At 43.1% G+C, this 21,686-nt stretch overlaps 1 non-coding gene across 1 annotated transcript; it reads right to left on the bottom strand.

The window, feature by feature from the left end:
- Window positions 1-15,162: 15,162 nt before the first annotated feature.
- Trnas-cga (transfer RNA serine (anticodon CGA)) lies at window positions 15,163-15,237 on the bottom strand. Its single transcript has one exon. It is a non-coding gene; the product is annotated as a tRNA-Ser (tRNA).
- Window positions 15,238-21,686: the final 6,449 nt, after the last annotated feature.

Genomic DNA, 21,686 nt, shown 5'->3' on the forward strand with positions numbered 1-21,686 from the left:
GGCAACAATATGTCTGTACCTAGCGGTACTTCTATGCTGAGTTCTGTGCTGAGCATAGAGCAGCAACCCATTGCTGCTACTACCAATGTATTGTATACCTTAGGAACCACTCCACTCATTGAAAATGCAGTGCTGGAAGAAAACGTGATACAACATTCACAGTTTAATGTGTTTTCTCCTGAAGAGATCGCACCACGCCCCATCGTATTCACAGAATCATTTAGTGGGATATTACCGAACTGATGGAGTGATATCCAAACGATAAAGTTCATGGGTGGCTTTATGCAAAAGACACAGAGGCTGCAGCCTTATAAGATTTATGAAGAGTTTGAACGCGCGTTTCTGCTAAATACTGGTCACGCGGAATTGATGAAAGGTTGTGGAAGGAAGTATTTTAATCGAGAACCGTACAATGAATGGCAGTGAGCCATCACCGGAATACATAAAAATAAGTATATAAAACAAGAGTACTGTAATGACACAATAACAACTCGCAGTGTACTGCGAATTTCAAAAGCCAAGTTACCTGTCACAGCACAAGGAAAAACTGTTAAATGCTCTGGCTGAAGACCTTGATGCTTTCCTATCAGTGGCTGAGTATTGATTTGATGCACGAGGATGAAAGGCAGCACAGAGCCCGTACCCCCAGTATTCAAATAATAATGAGCAGTTGCACAATGCCAACAATCAACATTCTGACTGCATGGAAAACGGCTGCACCAGCTGTAAGCAGCATCGATCTAATAACATAACAAGGTCACATAATCACAGTACCCAGCATTGCGCGAGAAATGAACACCATGACGACCGCGACCTCCCGAGCAGGTCGCGAAGGCCCAACGGTACCGACCGGCCGCCCTGTCATCCTGCCCATAGGCGTCACTGGATGCGCATATGGAGGGACATGTGGTCAACACACCGCTCTCCGGGCCCTATGTCAGTTTACGAGACCGGAGCCGCTACTTCTCAATCAAGTAGCTCCTCTGTTTGCTTCACAGGGGCTGAGTGCACCCCGCTTACCAACAGCGGTCGGCAGACCGGATGGTCACCCATCCAAGTGCTAGCCCAGGCCGACAGCGCTTAACTACTTCGGTGATCTGACGGTGTTACCACTTCGGCAAGGCCGTTGGCATCGGTGTCATCGCAATCCTAAATTTAGACGGACAAAGCAGAGTTGTCATGATCGCTTTTCGGATAGGTAAGATGACAGGTCACATAGTCGTTAATGTTGAGTGACTATCGTTGAAGTTCACTATGCAGATGTTCATACGAAATCAATAAACTAAACAAGATCGACAGTACATCTGCTGACACAGTCCTCACAGACTGTAGGGGCGTGGAACATAGTTTAAGTCTCTTAAGGTCTGTTAAGGTTCTCTAAGATACTGTGATAATGAATAGCTCAGTAGGCAGTTCAGTTGAAGAGAAATGGACTTCACTTAAAAGGATAATCACAGAAGTTGGAGAGAAACACGTAGGTACAAGTAAGATAACTGGGAAGAAACAATGGATAAGAGAAGAAATACTTCAGTTGATCGATGAAGGATGGGTGTACAAATATGTGCAAGGAAAGGTTCAGGAATGCAAAAAATACAAAACACTTTCTAGGAACGAAATAAGTTGGGGGTGCAGGGTACAATGGGAATTCCACTGTTAAATGGAGAGGAGAGAGCGAATAAATGGAAAAAGTCCATTGAAGGCCTCTAAGGGATAGGACTTATGTGATGACGTAATATAAGGAGAAATCTGACAGGGACGAGACAGGGCAACCAGTACTAAAATCAGAATAAAAAGAGCTTTGGGCAACTTGACATCACATAAAGCGCAAGGGATAAATAACGCTCCTTCAGAATTTCTAAAATCGTTGCAGGAATCGGCAACAAAACGGCCATTCAGTTTGTGTAGAATGCATGAGGCTAGAGATGTACCAACAGACTTCTGGGAAAACATCGTCCACAGAATTCAGAAGATAGCAAGAGCCGTCAAGTGTGAGAATTGTCACATAACCCAGTTTACGGCTCATGTATCCAAGTTGCTGACAAGAATAATATACAGAAAAATGGAAAAGACAACTGAGGATCTGTTAGACGCCGATTAGTTTGGCTGTAGGAAAGGTAAAAGCACCTGAGAAGCAACTCTGACGTCACAGGTGATAATGGAGGCAAGACTGAAGAAAAATCAAGACACGTTCATAGGGTTTGCCGACCTGGAAAATGCGTTCGACTATGTAAAAGTGTATAAGATGTTCAAAATTCTGAGAAAAGTAGCTGTAAGCTTTAGGGAAAGACGAGTAACGTACAATATCTACAAAAACGAAGACAGAACAATGAGACTGGAAGACCAAGAACGAAATGCTCCAATTAAAAAGCGTATAAGACAGGAATGTAGTCATTCACCCCTATTGTACAATCTGTACATCAAAGCAGCGATGACGGGAATAAAAAAAAGTGTCTAGAATGGGATTAAAATTCAGGGAGAAAGGATATCAATGGCAAAATTCGCTGATGACATTGCTGTCCTCAATGCAAATGAAGAAAAATTGCAGGATTGTCGAATGAAGTGAACAGTCTAATGAATATGGACTGAGAATAAGTCACAGAAAGACGAAAGTAATGAGAAGTAGCAATACGAGAACAGCGAGGAACTTAACATTAGGATTAGGAATCAATAGGTAGATGAAGTTAAGGAATTTTGCCATGTGGGCAGGAGCAAGGAGGACATAAAAGGCAGACTAGCAGAAATGGCACGGAGGACATTCCTGGACAAAAGAAGTCTACTAGAATCAAACAGAAGGCTTTACTTCAGGAAGGGATTTCTGAGAATGTACTTTTGGAGAACAGCAATGTAAGGTAGTGAAATATGAACTATTAGAAAAGCGGAATAGAGGAGAATAGAAGCTTTTGAGATGTAATGCTACAGACGAATGTTGAAAATTAGGTAGACTGATGAGGTAAAGGAGGTTCTGCACAGAATCGGAGAGGAAAGGAGTATTTGGAAAACGCTAACAGGGAGAAGGGACAGAATAATAGGACATCTGTTAAGACATTAGACAAGAGCTTCCATGGTACTGGAGGGAGCTGTAGAAGATGAAAACTGTGGAGGAAGACTGACAATGGAATACATCGGCAAATAATTGAGGACGTAGGTTGCAATTGCTACTCTGAGATGAAAAGGTGGGCGCAATACAGCAGTTCGTGACGGGTCGCATAAAAAATAAATGTTCGAAAAGTGATGTGCAAGCTGCCATTCGCACCATGGTAAGTCATTTATCAGATAGCGTTGTTTTAGATAATGGTTTGCATATGAGCGCTGTATCACGGAATTAATGAGCACAAACAAGTTTCGTTGCTTAGGGTAGGCGCATGCAAAATTCTTGGAGCTGTGAGCTTAAAATGATAACTCCAGGCCTTACTGCAAGTCAGGGGGAAACAAAGTATGCACACTTATTCCTCGTTGTGGACGCTCTAGCAACGGAGTGCATAACAGGCATTGATTTTGTGATCGAAACAGACACAATAATGAACCTCTCCATTCCTCTCCATTGGTAAGCTACATGCCTGATACGTTGTGATGACGTCACCTTAGACTCAGTTCCTAAAACCCTGGACCATGGCAAATACTGCCAAAAAGTGCAAATGTGATCTGCTGGCGAGCTCATAGTTCCTGGCCAGCCATACTGTAATCATGAGCGGACTCATGTACTACAAGTTATACGTGCAAAATACATGGATCAAACTAATTCATGTATCCACAAGCCGACTTGGAGAAAGTACTCATAGCTCATGTCACGTTATTTGATTAGCGCCACAGAACTTTCTTAGGCCATTAGTGGAGACCTATTGTTTACGTGCACCAAGCATACTGCCATGCCTTTTACAATGTTCTTGGTACTGACTGGCCAGCCTTTACAGAAGAAATGGAGGACCTGAATTTAGGGGCCAAAATACAGTGTATGACTATGCTACGTTTTCACTCCTGTCTTTCTTCAACGTCAGAATACCTAACCCCGGCTTTTATTTACTCATATGTACTTAATCAGGTAGGACGAAGTGACTGTTCGGCGTTCAAGACTTGAAACCATTTCGTAAGTTACAGGTCGAGAAGTAGACAGAGACTATGTGTAAAACTGTATATAGTTAGTAATACTACTCTCCTGAGCATATAACATATAAGCGAAAGTTTAACTGTATAATATATGAATTAATTTGTGCACCCAGCTGTAAGAAAAGGTTTTCTTCTACATGTGTATAATTCTACGTAATATATTTTACTTGCATGTATTCCTGATGGAATCTCAGTTCAGTGAGTTACACTGTTGAGTGATTGAAGAACTCATATACATACTACTCACTCGTTTTTACTTGACCCAGTCGTGTCAATAAATTGAGAATTTATTTTAATATTGCTATTGTCAGAATAGTTAATCCAGTTAGATTTCGATCCATAGACACTCTCCTGTTTCCAAAAACCATGAGTCCTTTTCACCACCTTAATACGCATTTCTTTTGACAGACGCTATTAGCTCTGTGCACATGTTTGACTTGTTGATGAGGGAAAGCTACCATGTTCTATTTTCGACTTAGGTTACGTGTGTTTTGAATGTAACTGTCAGTCAGATATAGTGAGGACATGAGCATTTACTTGTAATTTTATACGATTAAAATGTAGTTAAACAAGGAGGTGGGTAGTTAAGTATTGCAAGTGAATTTGAGGGCATTCATAAGTATTGTTTGTTCCCACATGTTATTACAAATGTCTTAAGGTCAGTGATATTAAAAGACTAACATTCGGTCCAATGAATCGTTTCACGATGTCTACTGATAAGCAGTGTGTACAAACGAATTACTGTAGGAAGCTGGAGAAACTCTGATTCTCTATGCGGCGTATTTTAACGTGTTTGTCTAGATAAACTATGAAAAGTACTGGAATGATGTAAGTAGAATTTGCTTAATGTCACTGCAAGTGAAATATGTGGAGGGTACTTACCACTTCGACGCTATCACTGGCGAATGAAAAGTGTGTGTGGTGCAGGGCTTGGTGAAGTTGATGTTTTCCTGTGGAACACTACCCACGTTTTGGAGTGACATGAAATTACACGAACACATACGGGTGATACCACACGCCTGGCAAGCGACAGCTGAACTAACTGCTTTCCTGCCCGATAATTCTTGTAAAGATTTAAATCTGTGTGTAACAGCTATGCCAACGCTACACAGCTCGGTGTAGAATGTGCATACTACGTCGAGCGAGGGACTATAGAAAACTGACATTGCGTCTCGCTTTGCAGCCAACAACTGCGCCGGTTGGGTAAAATGCAAATTACGTCCAGCATCCACCGCTACAGAGCTTAGGTACCCCGATGTACTTGCTGTGTTCTCTAAGTGACAAGCGTGTGTAGTCACCTGCACAAAAACACAGTGCCACTCCTGGACCATCGCGCAGCGTTCTCTGTGTGAATTACATAATACACTAAGTGGATCACAGATGCTACTAGCGAATAACGCTATTTTCCTACTGAACGAAGTCTGTTTGACGCTGCACCAAGTGATTATTTAATCATATGTACTGTGATTTCAAATGTTCTCTGCGCACTTCAGATTGTAAGAGAGTGTACTCTAACAAATAAACTTTCCTTTCAGAAAGCGCACTTCTTTTTGTTTCTCTAATATTTTTTATGCGATTTGTATTTATGTTACATGGTGAATCATGTCTGAACCACTGTTACCGAATGCCTGAACCATTGGCCGTAAGCAAGTAACACACTCAGTTTCACCTAGCTGTTCTGCCAGCAACCACTGTTCATCTCCGAAGACACACCTGTCTATAAAATGTAGGAACTGCACGTATGGGAGCATCCATCACCAGGTTTCGGTTTGTTACTTGTGTGGCTTATGCGAATGCCAAGATGTCACCACTCCGACCACAAGTACAAAGCATTCACACCGTCTGCGACATTGAGGGAAAAAATTTGTAACTATCGTACCACCAACGCTTAGTTACAATGTAATGTAAAAGTAAAAAACAATATTTATCTGTGATTCCTGGGATATTGTAACTGACCTTACATAATTCCTACTAAAAAGGCCATTTCAAATCGCAAAATTATTGCTTAGTATTAAAACTACAAAAATTATATTTCTTATATTGTATTAATATGTAATATTATACGTACATTTTACGCAGTACCTATGCTTTTCATACATGTTTACCAATTCAGATAGGTACACAAAGTAATTACACCACTTGCTACAAACATGTACGACGTCTTCGTTTTGCCTGCAGGAGAATTTTGTGTAAATCAAAACTATTATGTTATTATATACTGAGCTTACGTGATTATCTTCCTGCTTAGATGCTCAGATAGGCACAATATAGAGCACACATTGTTAACTGAGATCTGTAATGACTTCCTTTTCGTACGGCTTACTCACTAACTGGTGGTGGATATTAATGTCAGTTACTAACTTTTGGTGCTGACTTTAAAGTTCTATATTCATAACATGGAATGTAGTCGAATTAAGTCGGGTGATGCTGAGGGAATTAGATTAGGAAATGAGACACTTAAAGTAGTAAAGGAGTTTTGCTATTTGGGGAGCAAAATAACTGATGATGGTCAAAGTAGAGAGGATATAAAATGTAGACTGGCAATGGCAAGGAAAGCGTTTATGAAGAAGAGAAATTTGTTAACGCCGAGTATAGATTTAAGTGTCAGGAAGTCGTTTCTGAAAGTATTTGTATGGAGTGTAGCCATGTATGGAAGTGAAACATGGACGGTAAATAGTTTGGACCAGAAGAGAATAGAAACGTTCGAAATGTGGTGCTACAGAAGAATGCTGAAGATTAGATGGGTAGATCACATAACTAATGAGGAAGTATTGAATAGGATTGGGGAGAAGAGAAGTTTGTGGCACAACTTGACCAGAAGAAGGGATCGGTTGGTAGGACATGTTCTGAGGCATCAAGGGATCATCAATTTAGTATTGGAGGGTAGCGTGGAGGGCAAAAATCGTAGAGGGAGACCAAGAGATGAGTACACTAAGCAGATTCAGAAGGATGTAGGTTGCAGTAGGTACTGGGAGATGAAGAAGCTTGCACAGGATAGAGTAGCATGGAGAGCTACATCAAACCAGTCTCAGGACTGAAGACCACAACAACAACAACAACAACAACATTCATAACATGTGAATCGTATAGAACATAAGGTCATTGCAGCTTCAAACCAGACTCGTGTGCAAAGATGAGAAACAGTTAGCACGTTTTTACAAAATTCCTGGATGAATTGGGCTCATCAACTACTTTATTTAATGTTCACTTCTTCACTGCCTTCTTCTGCGTCGTTTGGTATTTTATATGCTTTGAGTCTGTTTAAGAAATGATTTATAAATTTTTTAGTTGCCCGCGTTTGCTCTTGGAGATGTAGACTTCAACGAAGGTATACTATTGTGTAAAAAAAAATACTTACCTCTAAGGGCACATGGTTAATTTCTTGCATCACGAGAGAGCCAGGCTTTCGTGACGTAAGTACAAACTCTTAGCTGGTTGAGTCAAATTAACATTTGCAGTGACGAATAGTTATTATTAAAGAAAAATCTCTCAGTTTTTATATAAATAACGAGAAGTGTATGAACTTAATTTTTAGTAGCCAGTGCTATATTATGCCAACTAGGACACCGCGCATATGCCGCAGGGCTCTTAAATAGGGGAGCTCAATGTGTTGTTCGTCATTAGTCACCTGAAGATGGCCAGAAGACTCTGTGCCGAAATATCGGACCAGGAAGTTATAGACATCCAGCAGTACTCCCCAAATTTTATAGGCCAATCTGCAAGCCCAAAAATTTTTAAATTTCACTTGTTTCACTTACTTTTTACGTACTATGCAGGTGGTCTCATTAATGGTAGCTTCTCGACACTGGTATGGTATCCTGTGGACTTCAGGGTTTCGCACAGCCCGATAATCCTTTATGGAGCAGGGCACAGGTCTTTGTGGATAAGCAGAAGATTACTTTAAGATAATGTCTTTCGAACGTTAGTACTCCCGGCACATGTGTGTCAAAGGTGCTGGAACATCTACAGTCTGTGTTCACAGATAATTGCTATTTTCCACTTCAGATTCTCCCCCACACAGCGTGGTGTGACTTGCGGAGTTCATATACAGATATAGATGTCAACAACAGTGAAAGGTACAGTGTGAAAATCGTAGTAGTTCCAAGAGGAGAGGCACCAGCCGTAGAAGAGATGCATTGAGTATACAAGGACGGCCTTCTGAGCCGGCAACGTCGGACAGCCCTTGTGACTCGAGCGGACAGCGGTCCAGTTCTCCACCTCATGAGAGCGGACAGTGTTGTCGAACATGTCCGCTTATCTCACCCGTCTATAGAAGCGTCACGTAATCTCCGTTGTTCAGTGTGTGCCATCCGTGTCGACGTAGCAGAACTCATCCTCGTCTGACGCTGTCCCGGTCAGCATCGCGCAGGGCTCTTCAGTGTTGCTCTTTCGGCAGCAAGCCACTCGCCGAGAGTTAACTGCAAACAACAGGGAACAAAAGCGTCTGCAGTTTGCGGAAGGTATTAGCGGTCAGATAACTAATGGCGCGGCACTTGCCGCCGAGTGCTTTCGCACGCGCGCTACAGACTGTTATTAAAGTAAACGCCGCCAGCTCGCAGCCGAACAATGGGCGACAAACAGACGGGGCCGAGCAGACCACTCCATTTAGCCCGCATTGTCCGTCCCGCAGGGCGGTAAAATTGGTCGCCCCTGTTCCGTCCTCGCACTTAATGAACCTTTATTGTTGGCAGGTATTTCGCGATAATTAAGGACATTATACACGAGCTGAATCTGGAGGTCCACGCAGTGTGCTGTGCTCGGAGTGGCTCTTTCCGGGTGGGCTGCCCGGCGGCCGGTAACCGCATCCTCCTCCGGTCGGCGGCGACCGGGCGGAAATTAGCGAGCTGTCGCTCAGCCACTTGGGGGAACTGTGTCTGATTAAATTACTGCAGCTAGCCGTGCCGGCTGGCGGGCGGGGGACTGCGACGCCGTCACCGCCTCCCCCTTCCTACCTGCCGGCGTGTGGCTGCCAATAGCTTCAAACTCCCTTGCTAGAAGGGACTCCTACTCAGAACATCGTTTACTCCTGTCTGAGTTAAGATGGTAGGTCTAGAGACGTTGTAAATGTTCAGCTGGAGCGTGCATCTAGCAGTGCTTCTCTGTACCTTTGCTTTCTCATCACCATTACCTCCTGTCCTACAAGGCTTTACTTTTTATGTCTCTTTATACAGATTAGTCCACCCTTTGGATTTGTTTCTCCCTAGTCTGTCAGCCCCAATATTACTTATCTGTTGTTGCCATTTTCCCAAGTGCCAAGAAAAATTGTGCCAGCTATTCTCGTATACAGGGTGTTACAAAAAGGTACGGCCAAACTTTCAGGAAACACTCCTCACACACAAATAAAGAAAATATGTTATGTGGACATGTGTCCAGAAACGCTTAATTTCCATGTTAGAGCTCATTTTAGTTTCGTCAGTATGTACTGTACTTCCTCGATTCACCGCCAGTTGGCCCAATTGAAGGAAGGTAATGTTGACTTCGGTGCTTGTGTTGACATGCGACTCATTGCTCCACAGTACTAGCATCAAGCACATCAGTACGTAGCATCAACAGGTTAGTGTTCATCACGAACGTGGTTTTGCAGTCAGTGCCATGTTTACAAATGCGGAGTTGGCAGATGTTCATTTGATGTATGGATTAGCACGGGGCAATAGCCGTGGCGCCGTACGTTTGTATCGAGACAGATTTCCAAAACGAAGGTGTCCCGACAGGAAGACGTTCGAAGCAATTGATCGGCGTCATCGGGAGCACGGACCATTTCAGGACTCGCGACTGGGGAAGACCTAGAACGACGAGGTCACCTGCAATGGACGAGGCAATTCTTCGTGCAGATGACGATAACCCTAATGTCAGCGTCAGAGAAGTTGCTGCTGTACAAGGTAACGTTGACCACGTCACTGTATGGAGAGTGTTACAGGAGAATCAGTTGTTCCCGCACCATGTACAGCGTGTGCACGCACTATCAGCAACTGATTGGCCTCCACGGGTACACTCCTGCGAATGGTTCATCCAGCAATGTGTCAATCCTCATTTCAGTGCAAATGTTCTCTTTACGGATGAGGCTTCATTCCAACGTGATCAAATTGTAAATTTTCACAATCAACATGTGTGGGCTGACAAGGATCCTCACGCAATTGTGCAATCACGTCATCAACACAGATTTTCTGTGAACGTTTGGGCAGGCATTGTTGGTGATGTCTTGATTGGGCCCCATGTTCTTCCACCTTCGCTCAATGGAGCATGTTATCATGATTTCATACGGGATACTCTACCTGTGCTGCTAGAACATGTGCCTTTACAAGTACGACACAACATGTGGTTCATGCACGATGGAGCTCCTGCACATTTCAATCGAAGTGTTCGTACGCTTCTCAACAACAGATTCGGTGACCGATGGATTGGTAGAGGCGGACCAATTCCATGGCATCCACGCTCTCCTGACCTCAACCCTCTTGACTTTCATTTATGGGGGCATTTGAAAGCTCTTGTCTACGCAACCCCGGTACCAAATGTAGAGACTCTTCGTGCTCGTATTGTGGACGGCTGTGATACAATACGCCATTCTCCAGGGCTGCATCAGCGCATCAGGGATTCCATGCGACGGAGGGTGGATGCATTTATCCTCGCTAACGGTAGGACATTTTGAATATTTCCTGTAACAAAGTGTTCGAAGTCACGCTGGTACGTTCTGTTGCTGTGTGTTTCCATTCCATGATTAATGTGATTTGAAGACAAGTAATAAAATGAGCTCTAACATGGAAAGTAAGCGTTTCCGGACACATGTCCACATAACATAACATATTTTCTTTCTTTGTGTGTGAGGAATGTTTCCTGAAAGTTTGGCGGTACCTTTTTGTAACACCTTGTGTAAGAAGACCAAAAGAACTGAAGCGTGTCCAATGATTGAAGAAGTTAATTTGCACGCATCCTCTCGTGTGGTGTAACTCTGACATTTTGTTCATATTTAACCACAATCGTCATCACAGCTTCCTTCCAGCGAGCCGGATAAATATTGGCATTTTTGTCGGTTGTAAACCGTAATTAAGTATTTTATGAATATAACTAGTGTAAAAGATATAGTTAATGTTCTTGAAACAACTGATATGCAGCGATAATTAAAGAGTAGCATCTTTATTTAATGTCTATGAAAATAAGAAATGATCAAAAGAGACGCGATTGTACGGCCGAGGAGGAAGGACGTATTTTGTGGTACACACACACTGTTTTTTTTCGCTATACGGAAGGCAGTCATTGAGCGGCTACACATATTTTATGTAAGTTATTCGTATTTATTGCTAAAATAAACTTGTTATTATTATTACAAAATGAATTTCTTTGTAATAGTTGTCACCTCAAATGCTCGAAGTGGCTAATTAGTTTTAATAAGCATTTTTTCAGTAATTTGCTCTGCGAGAAGCTCATCTTCCGATGCAGCCTCTGGTCGGCCATTACGCGCCGAAGTATTAATTTATTCTTCAGTGTTAACAGTAATTGTAAATGCGAGAGATTTCGTTATAATAACCTTTTTAAATTGCAACAGATAATTAATTTACGTTAAAGTTCATGTTTTTAAACTATACAGATTCCATGAGTTCGGTAAGTTTTATCTTCGCCGCGCCACGGCAACAATCGAAATTCTCTCAACCCTTGCTTTGCAATCAATAAATAGCAATTAACAAAATTACATTCAGTTCAGTTAACGGCAACTATATTTTAGTCATCACGTTCAAAATCTAAAGTTGGTACATGAATAACTGAGGCCCTTCAAGAACCCGTTTCATGTTTACTTATGCACGCTAATAATAGTGATAAGAAAAGAAATCCCTGAGAGAAAGAAACATGCTGATAAATTAAAAATAAAAATATATAAAATATATATGTAATTTTTTTGTATATGACCTAACGAATGACACCGGACGTCACAAACTGATGCGTGTCTAATGATTGAAGAAGATAATTTTCACGCATCCTCTCGTGCGGTGTAACTCTGATATTTGGTTCATATTTAACCACCATCATCATCACGATTTCGTTCCATCGAGCCGGGTAGGAGCTTTATGAACGACATGCTTCCATTCATTTTTGTCCTGTTACAGCTTTTCCCTTTCCATGGAGAGGGGGGGGGGGAGGGGTGCATCTCACGTTACTCTCAAGACCTCCGTTAACCTGGTCTGCCCATCTCTTCCAAGGGCGCCTAGTCAGCCTTTATCCTGTTACCTCCATTTCCAAATACTGATATGTAGTTTGAGTCGGGTGCATTCGCTTCAAATGACCTAACCACTTCAGTCTCGCAGCTCTCATTCTTCCCTCCATGATGGAGGTCACCTACAGGTTTCTCCGTACTCTGGGAATTTTCGATTTTTGGGGAGCTGACCTAAGGAACTTCATTTCATATGCTTGTATTTGACTCTCTCCTCTCTTATTTATGAAACAGATATCCAGACTATACGTCATGATTGGCCGGAGATAGGCTTTATACAGGGTCTGTTTCCCTTTTAGAGGGCCGGCCTAGGTGGCCGAGTGGTTCTAGGCGCTACAGTCTGGATCCGCGCAACCTCTACGGTCGCAGATTCGAATCCTGCGTCGGGCATGGATGTGTGTGATGTCCTTAGGCTAGTTAGGTTTAAGTAGTTCTAAGTTCTAGGGGACTGATGACCTCAGAAGTTAAGTCCCATAGTGCTCAGAGCCATTTGGACCATTTAGAGGGAGTCCCTTGTTCCAGGTTACAAGAAACTGGTTTTGCTACTGTGTTTAAAACTTTTAGTATGGCACTTTCGTCACTTGGTATGACACTTTTTACACATTCGATCTACTCTCCTTCCAGTATGACGTTACAAGGTGTGGGTGTCCAACTCATCTTCAAAGCCATTGTCTTGCTATTACTCTGTCAAGTCGAATTCTGTAAATTTGTTATTCCAGTAACCCAATCTCCGCTGAAGCTCCAATTGATGTCACAAGTAAAAGCAAAAGAATTAGAATCTTCATTATCTATTGCCTTGTGTCCATAGGCATTATGAAAAGTAAAGGTGAAAGCAAACTGTCTTGCTGAACACTTCTCTTTGTCTTAAACCGGTTTAATCTTCCACCTCCGACCTGTACACGGCTTTCACAACCTTCGTACAGTACCCGAATTTTTTAAATTAATAAATCAGGAACTACCTCAAGTTTTCTCAAACTTTGCCATATCTTATGCCTTGGTACACTGTCATATGATCGTTCCTAATCCAAGAACACTGCCATCAGATCCTTTCCGTTTCCACAATACATCTCCATTAACTGAAGAAGGAAAAAACTGAAGCGAATTTCCTCATGTTACTTCTGAATCCACAGTTGTTACTCATGTTGATGATCTAGGAATTCCCTCAGTATATTTTCTACAATCATTTCCATTATTTTAAGGTAATGTGACAGCAGTGTGATGCCTCGGAACGTGGTGCACTTCTTTTTACTTCATTTCTTAAGCAATGGTATTACAGTTCACTTTTGCTAGTCATCTAGTTCTCTTTCCATATCAACCCCAGCATGAGATGTAACTATTGCATTCACAGGATTAAAGCTACTTTAATCACATTCAGTGTCACTCATCTACTCCTGACGTCTTCCCGACTTTTATCTGTTTCAGGACATTTTCGGTTTATGTCCATCAAATAGGATGCTATTCTTCCTTTACTTCAATGAATTTGGTGCCACTTTCTTATTCATTATCTCCATTCAGTAACAATTCAAAATAAATCGTCATCTCCTCACTGACAACTTCCATGTCCCTGATGATACGCCCACTTTTGTTTCAATCGCATTTATATCTTCTCTGTGAGATATTTTACTTTTAAGAAACCCGTATAATGGCTCTGGTTCCACTTGCTGTCTTCCTCTAGTTTCTTGGTTAATATTTTCGAAATCTTATCGTTTCCTTATTTCACTACTCTCTTTGCTTGAAGAAGAATGGGATATAGTAATAACGACCTGCCGCTTGAGTATTACATAGATTAAATGTCTAGTCCTAGCGTTGCGAAACGGCATCAAATGCAACGATCACATAGTGGTCAACTGTGGGTTATTAGGTGAGGAATGGATAAGTGTGATACATCAAGTGAGGTGCATACAGAAATCTTATGTCACCCATTCTTGAGTACTGCTCGAGTATTTGTGGTCTACGTGAGGTTGGATAAATAGAAGTAATTCAAAGGCGTTTTCCCATATTTGCTACTGCTCCATCCTGTCAGCACGAGAATCTTACGAACATGTTCCGTGAGCTCAGGTGGGAGTCGTTGGACAGAAGAAGAGCATCTTTTCGCGAAACACTATCGAAGAAGTTTAGATAACAACCATTTTTGACGGACTGCAGAATAATTCCACTGACTCCAACTTTCGTCTCGCATGGAAATATTAACTCTAGTAGAGAGGCACTAGTCAATAATTTTGTCCTCTCCAAGTTTGTGACTGGAACAGGAAAGCAGATGACTGGCAAAGATATAAAGTGCTCTCCGCCATGCTCTGTACAGTGACTTGTGGATTGCGTGTATACGTATAGTTGTAGCTGTTGAGGCATTTAAACATGGTCAGGTTATAATTTATGATTTTTCGTCTTTTTAGCAGAAACCGCTACCTCTAGATTAGAATATTGTCAGTTACCGATCGACTAGCGTCACACGATATCCAAACAACGAGAATTAGGGGAAATTAAATAGGTCTTCCATGCATTCAAACAATGAGCCTTCTCTTATTCTTATTACACGTGAAAAATCCAACAGTTTATTCCAATCAGGAGGTAGATGAATTTAATTTTGCATGTGATACAAGTGTTTTCGACAAGTGTGTTACAGAAATATTCAGTGAGTATTGTTCTTTAACAATGTACAAACTGAATGTACACAAACAGACTTTTTCAGCAAAAATATGTAAAGCAATCAGATGTAAATTGTCGAAAACGTAAGTTTCAATTAATGAACACTGCCTGACAAAAAAAATGAACCACCCACAAGACCTGCTCGGATATAGATGCAACGACGTCATGCAATTATGCACTATCGGTGAAACTTCCTGGCAGATGAAAACTGTGTGCCGGGCCGAGACTCGAACTCGGGACCTTTGCCTTTCGCGGGCAAGTGCTCTACCAACTGAGCTACCCAAGCACGACTCACGCCCGTCCTCACTGCTTTAATTCCGCCAGTAGGTAGAGACCAAAGCAGTGAGGACGGGCGTGAGTCGTGCTTGGCTAGCTCAGTTGGTAGAGCACTTGCCCGCGAAAGGCAAAGGTCCCGCGTTCGAGTCTCGGCCCGGCACACAGTTTTAATCTGCCAAGAAGTTTCATATCAGCGCACACTCCACTGCAGAGTGAAAATTTCATTCTGTACACACTATCGGTGTTAATGTAAATGAGCATAGTTACTGTTTCCTGCGACAGGTAGTGAAACGCCCGCTAAACCCGCTGGGCAGAACAGGTAATTAGGATTGTGGAAAGGGCCAAATTGGGTTGGGGTCAGTTTCACCTTCTAACTGTAATTTATTGTAATGTAATAACACATTTACAACCAAAGCGGCACATAGCCGAACCTTTACCAACTGCAGCTCTTTCACCGTTGAAGGCCTCCAAACAAGAAATCTTAAAAATCAGCAAGATAAAAAATGCAGTTAAAATAGCAAATAAAATAATTAAAAGACAAATATCACAGCTAGGTGGAAAGCCTCAAGGCAAAGTAGATAGAACAAACATATGCAAGGTGCAATACAAATGGCTGAAGGCCACAATTAAACTTCCAAAATTTTTAAATCTATTACCATAATCTTTTAAAGGCAGAAGGCCGCAATGTTTAAGCTTGACAGATAATTTTAAGAATAAAGCTGCAAGGCTGAAAGCCCACAATTAATTTTCCAAAAAGGTTTTAAAAAATATAACCATAAGCCTTAAACTTTTAATAGCTGAAAACGGATAATTAAACACCGGTGGGAAAGACAATAAAGACAACAGCAATCAGAAGCCTGCATGGACGTCGGTCTGCCCTCGTTCACTTAGGTGAGACAGGTGGTGACTCCAATTACACTTGATCCGTCGGAACCCAACCAGGGGACAGCCATGGACCGACCGGCGCAACGACTTGCTTGCCATCAATCAGTACATGTGAACTCAAACACAAAAGGTTACGGACGTGATAATCCACAATGAAGTATTTATTAGCTATCAAAATTACACACCATGTTGGACAGCAACAACAGGTGAGGAAAGGACGCTGCCTGAAATTACGTTAGTGGCCAGGACAGGTAACCGGAACACTAACGGCCACAAGGCAGAAAATTCCGCTGGTACACTTGAATTTGAAATAGCTAATATAGTTAAGTTCACCCAGAAGAACACTGCCTGAATTTACGTCAGTGGCCAATGCAGGTAACCAGAACACTAACGGCCATAAGGCAGAAAATTCCACTGGTGCACTCGTATTGTAATCAACCAAGGCGGCTAGATTTCAGCAATAGAAGCACTCGGTGTTGCCCACAGGTAAACGCCCCCAACAGCGAACCACCGAAATGAACCACCACAACATGAATGGACGTGGCTTGTGTAGTAGAAACCACTACTCGACTTTGACTTCCTTTGTCGGTGAACCACGAATCTCGTGGCTATCGTACAGCTCCACACACTCTCGAACACTGTGCAGGGACCACCAGCGGACCCAGCCGACTGCACTGCGCGAAGATATCTTCCCTGGTCCGCAGCAGCCGACTGACTGCCCTCAGAATGCCGTCAAGATCTAAAATAGTCGTCAGTGGAAATAACACTAACTACACACTCACCTGACAAACACTTGCACGAAGACCTGAACGATATGCAACAGTAAATAAGCACAGACGAAGACAAATCGTGAGTCGATGCGCACACACACACACACACACACACACACACACACACACACACACACACAGAGCCGACTCATGAACGATCAGTGAGCCAAAACGCGTCGTCCGGTAGGACGATCGACCGACGATCCACGAAGACCGTGGCCCGGCTCAAGAGATGCGTGGCTGCAATGGTTGGGCGAGCCATGTCGACTAAGACCTCACAGCTCCAACCCGACTGCACTAGTGCCACATTGCAACTCCAGACCCGAATTCGCGGCCTGAACTCGCAACCGGAACTGTCTTACGACAGACAACGACCGGGAAATAATAGCAGTTAAGCAAAGATACTACGAGAGGGGATATATCGATACGCGCTGCTAACGCCGCTCACGGTCATGCAAAGTAGCAACTCAGTGAGAGTAGTAATTTAAATTAATTTAGTGAGGTGGGAGTAAGTTAAAAACAGGGTGTAAAATACATGATGGCGGGAAAGTGAGCCACGCGCGGCTCAGGTAGTGTGACCACCATAGCGCGTTAGTGTTGTTCATGTTTAATGCTGGTAACAGGACTGGTAGGGTGTATATGGGGACGTGAACAGCGTCAGATGTGAGTGATCACGGGGGAGGACTCGGAGATGCCGCGTATTCGTTAAGAGACAGCGTCAGCAGTACCTGGAAATATGGAAGTGGCAGCGTTCTGGGTCTACATTTGATCGACTGCTCGAGCCGTGCAGTATCCAGATTTTTGTGACATTCGGCTGTGACAGTAGCCCGGTGTTCGACTCCACGGGAAAGTGAGAAAAGGCATACTCGTCCTCAAGGTTTCGGTGACCGCGTCTCACCACCCTGAGGGATGCTCGCCGCATTCAGCACAAAGCACACTGTAATCCCTACCACATCTGCGTTTTCCATCCGAGAACAAATATTGCACTCCCTGCAACAACCACATCATTGGTTGAACAAAACACCTGGGCTAGGGAATTATCCTCCTATGCGTCGGCTGTTCTTTTAACACCGCAACACAAACTATTGCGCCTGCAATGGTGTCGTGACCTGACAGCGTGGACTGCTAGTGAATGGCGTTGCAGCGTGATCGTTGTTGAATCACTGTTCTGTGCTAAGCTGGATGACCATTGTCAGCTAGTATGCTGACGTCAAGGTGAGAGGTTCTATCCTTTCAATGTTTGGGAAAGGCACAGCAGTATTATGCCTGGATTCATGGTATGAGGAGTCAATACGTATGACTTCAGGTCACGGCTGGTAGTGACTGTGGGAGGTCTGATATTACAAAGAAACACTACGTGATCAAAAGTATCCGGACAACCCCGAAAACATACGTTTTTCAATATTAGGTGCTCTGTGCTGCCACCTACTGCCAGGTACTCCATATCAGCGACCTCGGTAGTCATTAGCCATCGTGAAAGAGCAGAATGAGGCACTCTGCGGAACTCACGCACTTCGAACGTGGTCAGGTGATTGGGTGTCACTTGCGTCATACGTCTGTACACGAGATTTCCTCACTCCTGAACATACCTAGGTCCACTGCTTCCGATGTGACAGTGAAGTGGAAACGTGGACACGTACGGCACAAAAGTGGACAGGCCGACCTCGTCTGTTAACCGACAGAAATCGCCGACAGTAGAAGAGGGTCGTAATATGTAATAGACGTACATCTATCCAGACCATCACAAAGGAATTCCAAACTGCATCAGGATCCATTGCAAGTTCTATGACAGTTAGGAGGGAGGTGAGGAAACTTGGATTTAATAGTCGAGCAGCTGCTTCTAAGCCACACATCACGCCTCGCTTAGTGTAAGGAACGTAAACATAGGACGATTGAACAGTGGAAAAACGTTGTGCGGAGTGACAAATCACGGTACACAATGTGGCGATCCGCTGGCAGGGTGTGGCGAATGCCCAGTGAACGTCATCTGCCAACGTGTGTAGTGCCTACAGCAAAATTCGGAGGCGGAGGTGTTATGGTGTGGTCGTGTTTATCATGGAGGGGGCTTGCATCCCTTGATGTTTTGCGTGGAACTATCACAGCACAGGCCTACATTGGTTTTTTTAAGTACCTTTTTGCTTCCCACTGTTGAAGAGCATTTCGGGGATGGCGATAGCATCTTTCAACACGATCGAGCACCTGTTCATAATGCACGGCCTGTGGCGGAGTGGTTACACGACCATAACATCCCTGTAGTGGACTGGCCTGCACAGAGCCCTGACCTGAATCCTACAGAACGCCTTTGGGATGTTCTGGAACGAAGACTTCGTGCCAGGCGTCACAAACCGACGTCGATATATCTCTTCAGTGCAGCACTCCGTGAAGAATGGACTGCCATTCCCTGAAAAACCTTCCAGCACCTGATCGAACGTATCCCTGTGAGAGTAGAAGCTGTCATCGAGGCTAAGGGTGGGCCAACATCATACTGAATTCCAGCATTGCCAATGGAGGGCACCACGAACTTGTAAGTCATTTTCAGATAGGTGTCTGCATACTTTTGGTCACATAGTGTACTTCCAACGATGTCCTGCACCCTTATTTATTTCTCATTGTGACAGTACCGTGGTGCTGTTTCCTCACAGGACAATTCTCGTTCACATACGGCATGTGTGTCTATGAACTCTCAGCGCGTGACATTCGGGTACTCAAGCGGTCGGCAACACTTGTGCGACCAGCTCGGATGTCAATTCCACCCAAGAGCCAATATCCAGGATATCAGGAACTATAGTCCAATCCACGAACGATTGCGGTTCACGAATGCCGAGGCACGACCGAGGACTGCAGTGTTGACGATTCCAGGTGCGACAGTTGCGGTACGGGCATGCGCGTGCTTTCCACTTGAAAGCGGATATCCTGCAAATTATGTCTCTCCCTAACTTATACAGCATTTATCACTTACTGCGACAAACAGTGATAAAACCTCTCAACAAATGGAATCTAAATTCACTAAACACCTTTAATGCTCGCATTAGCAATGGCATTCAGAGCAGAGCGCTCAAAACATACAGAACACTCATGGGTTGTCTGTGCATACATGGCGTAGGTGCGCAGAACAAGTCCAAACTCCACCGCCATCGTTCGCAACTCCATCTATAGTTACAAACTACTACAGCTATAGTTACAACAACTGTGGGCCAAATTTGCCCAGCTGTATTGATAAGTTTTTTGAAACTTTGACTTGAATTTGTAATCACTGAAATAACATAATTTTTTTAGTCTTAAACATTGATGGAAACTTAAAATGTTAATGTTATATAACAGGTTGCCTAAAACTTTATGGAGCTGCAAATATGTAATAAAAATAATTGTTAAATATTGGAGAGTTAAAAATCAGAAAAGCAATATACAGGGAGAGTCACTAACTATTGCCACCAAGAATAACTCCGAAAAGAAAAAGTGGGACAAAAGTAGCCAGAGAAAACGGCGCTATAATATGACGTTGGTTTTTTGTTGCTAGGTGGAGTCGCTTCAGAGATATGAAGGTTACCTTTTTTTATTTTTAAATGGAATGGAATTGTTTGATAATTATTTTCTGATAGCGGCTATCGAGACGAATCCAATGATGTGTAACAGTCAGGTCTTTGAGGATCAATGAAGGTGACAAAGGTGGCATGAACGTCCATTTACAGAGGGTGTTCGAAGTGATGACCATTGGTATCAATGCAGTGCTGCAATCTTCTTATCATGGAGTGAGTAGTATTCCTTATCACTTCGGCACTTATCGAAGCACATGCTCTAACAATTCTCTCTCGCATATCTTTAGGTGTAGTTATAACGTCTTTATAAACAATGTCTTTTAGGAATACCTATAAGAAAAAATCCAAAGGCGTCAAGTTTGGCGAACGACTCGGCCACGACACATCTCCTCCGCGTCCAACCCAACGATTTGGGAATTGTCTCTGCAACTCATTTCTAGCCATCAGCGAAAAATGTGCTGGAGACCCATCGTGTTGGTACCACATTCTGTTCCTTGTTCCTAAAGGTTTTTCTTCCTATGACAGACCTAATGTTTCTTGCAGGTATGTGGTGTACATCCTACCATTAGGATTTCCTTCGATAAAATAGGGGCCAATAATTCCGTCCTATAGAATCCCACACCGTACATTCATCGACCACGGGTTTTGGTTTGCAACTTTCCGCAGCCAGCATGGATTTAAAGCTACCAATAATGCATGTTATGCAAATTAACATTTCCATGGTTCGAGAATGCCCCCTCGTCAGTAAATAAAATCAAATTAATAACTTTGTAATCCCTCTGAATCTGAAGTTGAGCCCATTGGCAGAATTCAATGCGACGCATGCAATCCGTACCAGTTAATTCTTGGTGGAGACTGGTATAGTAAGGATGATATTTATGGCGATGCAGAACGCGAACAACACTACTCGGGCTCATGACAGATTCCCTTGCGATGTGATGTCAACTAACACAAGGATCTCGAACAACAATGGCAAGAGTACGGATTTCCGTTTCCTCGTTAGTAACTTTCCTTAGCTGGATATGTTTCCGATGCGTTAGAGATCCAGTTGTTCTCAATTTACCATACACATATTTAAATGTACGACGTGTAGGGTGAGTGCGTTGAGGATATCTTTCAGCGTATAAGTCTCTAGCTCTCACTGAATTTCGTTGGCATTCTCCTTAAATGAGAAGCATATCGACTTGTTCTTCGAAGGAATACATGATTCACATTCGCTTGATTGGACGTTAGTAGTCTTACCGTTCCTATTAGTATTGTATTGCGAAA

Source organism: Schistocerca serialis, chromosome 1, assembly GCF_023864345.2.
Source record: "Schistocerca serialis cubense isolate TAMUIC-IGC-003099 chromosome 1, iqSchSeri2.2, whole genome shotgun sequence".
NCBI lineage: Eukaryota > Metazoa > Arthropoda > Insecta > Orthoptera > Acrididae > Schistocerca > Schistocerca serialis.